A 4,641-nucleotide genomic window follows, 5' to 3' on the forward strand; every position below is an offset into this window, starting at 1 on the left:
GACCAGGCGAGGGGCATGTGGGTGCCAGTTGAGCTAGTGAGCGCACTAAGCGATGACTAGGAACTCTCGGCGTCATCGGAGTTTGAAATAGGAGGGTTTAGTTCGGCCGGTGGGCTTGGGCCCTGGGCTCATATTCCTAGGTCACCTATAATCCAGAGGGAATTTGAGGGTTTGCCATTCTGTTCTGACAATTCAAAAAAAAATTGAGGATGGGCAATTCGGAATTTTGTTGCCCACAAATCAAAAAAAAAAACATTGACTTGTTTGGAATGTAGGGCATGGTGGAATGCATGCTTAAAATTATGCGGGGGTATATACTTTACTATATGAAGAACATTATGTTTTTAGTATTTGCACCGAACGTCTTTAGTCACCTAGCCTAATTGTATGTATGTAGGTACGCGTGGTGGAAGATAAAATTTCACAAAATTGCCTACAATTGCTTGAACAAATAACCGCCTAATCGTATGTATGCATGTAGGCATGATTGAACGTAAAAATTCACAAAATTGGCTACACTTACTTGAACAAATAACCCGGCTACACTTATAGTGAATCATGGGCGGAATAGGCTTTGCTAGAGGAGGAAGGGGGAGAAGAGATCCCAGCACGGCTAAGGAAGAAAAGTCATGTAGTCGCGGCGAGGCCAAAGAAGTGAGGACAGAGACAGGCCGCCATCATGAAGAGAAAAGGCGATGGATCCCCTCCCCTACATGAATAACAAAATATGAACAATGGTTCAGTGTGCAGCTCGATGGATTTGTCTATTTCATTTGCTTGAAAAATTTCACATGTATTTTTAGTATACTCAATACACTCGGCTTTGGTTAATGCTTTAAATTTTATTAAACAAGAAGAAATACTCCTCTGTCCCAAAAGAAGTGTCTCGTCTTTGTATTAACTTTAGTACAAAGTTGTATTAAAGTTGAGGCGCTTATTTTGGGATGGGGTGAGTAATATGTATGCACAATATAAATCTATGGTGTCACAAAATGCATTCTAAATACAAAACATAAACCAAAATCAAAAAATGGCATATGTTATCAACAGTGTTAGTGCTCCAAAAAATGAGAGTATGTCAATGGCGTCCATATTTTATAAAAGGTAGCAATAATTTTATAAGAAAGCTTGTGAGCATTGCAAGCAAAACACAAACCAAACACCACACTAGCGGACACAAGTTAATCTATCTGAGCCCACCGCCCCCGTACTCTTCCACATGCTTAATCCATCCATGATGTAATCCACAAAAGCAGGAACATAGAGTTTGTTGTTTTCCTTTATTATGGAAGGCTCGCACATTTCTATGATTTCATAGGTTCCAACCGATAAGGATGACAATGGTGTCAAACCCTTTTTTAGTTTTATGCTGGAAATGTATCCTTGAACTCAGTCATCACTCCTCAAGTTTGTGAAGAATCGAAGGCTTGGCGTTCTCAACTTGCAGTAAAACAAAGCAACTAAACTAAGTCTCTCAAACCACTACACATTGCATGAAGATATTGTTAAGATTGTCCTCCTCGCTGTAGATGAAACAGGGAGATGACTACTCCTGCAGGCCAAGCCTAGCACGCCAATTCAAGATACATAGCCAGTGCAGGAGAGCCATCCAAGCGAAGATCTTGCAGCTGAGAGGTGCCCAACACTACTTCCACACACATGCAGCCCCAGGGAAGCAAACATCACATTGACATAGTAGACAGTAGGTCGAGCTAGCCATATATACCCCAGAAGAGGACCATCTCCATGAGAAAGCATCTAGTCACGCCGGGTCAAGCGAAATATCATTGACAGATTGCCAAATTCGAATGAATTACTCAAGGCTGTCAGCAGATAATCCACACCTACATCCAAGATCCGCCTGAGGCTAGAGAGGGCCTCTGATGTGGAGCATCCTATGGACATCACCATGTCAAGAGCCCCTTTGTACAGAGACACATGCGGCATCTACTTCATACATCATGGATGGCGAAGCGGGCGATGCGGAGGGCGATGTGGGGGGCGACTCGGAGGGCGTCTCCAATGGCTTGCTGACGGCGAGGACCGGATCTTCGCCACCGCCCTTCCATCTCTCCTCGGCGCCTGAGATCCAACAGATTCCTCCTAGTACCTCGGTGGCGGCGCCGTCGGGCGGAACGGAGGAGAAGGGAGGATCGACTGAAGCCCAAGGCGACGAGATCGGTCGAAATGAATGCAGTCTGGTTCAATGGCGGGCGAAGTTTTCTGAGGGGATCAACTACAACAGCTGGATCGAAGGACGCCTTCGTTTCTCTCCACGTTCGAGATGGATGGCGCTCCTAGATCTGGACAACGACGTCCTCGCTGGCGACTATCTTCCGGACGACGGCAAGATTGAGGTTGGTTCCAGATTCACGCTCGATTTATATGATGTAGTTGTTTGTGAGTGCATGCAGGTGGATGTTCAAATGGGATCACCGGAGGTGATCGATCTGGCGGAGCCGATGGTTCATGTGAAACCGGGAGGGAGGTTTTGGGCGCTCATTGACAGTGACGACGAGGACCAGGCCGAGGGTGGATCAACCACGCAGGATGCTGCGGTGAAAATCGCCTCGCCGAGTGCTCGTTCGTCCACAGCGATTACGCCCGTTCAGCGCATCCCTCCAATTCAAAAATCGAAGCCGGGCTTGAAGCCATGGTGCGGTCCAATCCCGAAGATCATGAGGAAAACGGTAACTTTGTCTGATTTCATTCCGGATGATTGGACCCTAGTGACCAGGAAGAAGAACAAGGGGCGGCGGCCTCCGGCGCCGCCGAGGCCGGAGCCGGCGACCGGCCATTCGTCCGTGATTCGGGCGGATCGGATCACGCGTTTGATGTCCTTGCTGGGTGCTGACGGGCTCGACATCGTGGGCCACGATACGGGCCCATCGACAGCAGCAAAGATTGATGTTTTTCAGTCCGTGGACTGTGGGCCGGGATTAGCGGGGCTGGAAGCCCAGGCAAAACCGGTAGAGGCCTTCGTGCATGTGATTGCGTCGGATCGCGAGCTGCCACATGCACGATCGTCTCCCTGTCGAGGCGTTATTCTAGCTAGGGTTCGCCGCCGCGGTCGGGTGGGATTTCCTTCGTCAGTTCGGGACCGAGTCAGGCGAGGCTCTCGGCAACCCGATCTTGCGGAAACAACAGCTAGCGGCGCGATGCCGCCAAAACTTCCGCCGCCGGCGGCGAGAAATGTCGCTACCCCAGGAGCTTCGGCCGGGGCAGCGGAGCTGCCGGCGCCGGTCTTGGCTAGGGCGGCGCCTGGTGCGAGGCCGCCCAGAGGTGCGGTTACGCCAGCCCCCAGGGGACCTGCGCCGCCTCCGATACGGGCGCCGACCCAGACGGCGGCTGGGGGGGGAACCGCGCTTATGCCTAGGGCGCCAGCTCCTCCGCGAGGACCGGTACCTCCGCCTACTGCCGGTCCGCGGCCACCACCGGTGCCGGTTCCCAGGGCCGAGGTGACAACAACGCAGAGACCATGGCCGAGGCAAATGGCGGCAGCTCCGGGCTCTGGTGCTCAAAACTCCACTCGCAACGGCTCGAGCGCGTCGGCGGGAGATGATCGAAACCCACCGCGCGGTCAGTGGGGCGACGACGGATACGATGCTTATGGTGCTGGGTTGCACAGGGGCTCTTCCTCAACCGGTGGAGACCGAGGATATGCTCGGGTGGACAAGGGACAGAGTAACAATGGTTTCCAAGGACCGACCGGGAACTTTGTCGAGGGAGCTCCCGGTCCCAACCGTGCTTTTCGCGGGCGCTTCCGTGGAGGTCGGGGCGGTAACCGCAGGTTTAATCAGACTCGGTATGCTAGGACGGCTACAGTGACGGAGGTCGCGGAGGGTGCATCGGAGTTACCCCAGGTGGCAGTGGAGACGGTGCAGGCTTTGGCTTCAGTCTCGCTGCCTGAGCCTATGCAGACTGAGGATACTGTTTCCGAGCACGGTTCTGACAAGGTCGAGAGTGACAAATTGTCTAAGTGGGCGGCTAAGAAGAAAAAGCTCACTTGTTTCCGGTGTGGGGAACCGGGGCACTTTTTGGTCCAGGGTACGGCGGAGCTTTGTGATCTTTGCCGGAAGCCTAATCACACAGCGGCTGACTGTCCTCTGATGTTGGGGCCAAAACCATCCGTCCAGATATACGGGGTGTGTTGCTCCGAGTTGATGTTTTTTGAATCTCCGTCTGCGGAACCTTCCGCGCCCATAGTGGAAACCTCCTTCCCCGGTGTTGTGAAGGTGGTCCACGGGCCTTTGACCGAAGCACAGATTATTCAGCAGCTGAGAGAGCTAGCTCCGGGTAATTTTCAGTGGTCATTACTTAAGCTCTCTGATAATTCGTATAAAGTGGACTTCCCTTCTAAGGAGGATCAGGTGAGGATTCTCAAGTTTGGTATGAGCAGGGTCACAGGCACTAGCTTTGTGCTGGCGTTCGATGAGTGGAAAAAGAAAGAACCACAGGGCACACCTTTAACTCAGATTTGGGTTCGTTTCTCTGGTGCCCCGTCTGATCCTTTGGACAGCTTTCTGGTGACATGGAGTCTGGGGTCGCTGATAGGTAAGACCGAGCAGGTGGATATGCAGTTCACTCGGGCTCATGGGGTCGCACGGCTGCTAGTTAGTGTCGCCAATATTCAGTACTTGC

Source organism: Triticum dicoccoides, chromosome 1B (assembly GCF_002162155.2).
Source record: "Triticum dicoccoides isolate Atlit2015 ecotype Zavitan chromosome 1B, WEW_v2.0, whole genome shotgun sequence".
Lineage (NCBI taxonomy): Eukaryota > Viridiplantae > Streptophyta > Magnoliopsida > Poales > Poaceae > Triticum > Triticum dicoccoides.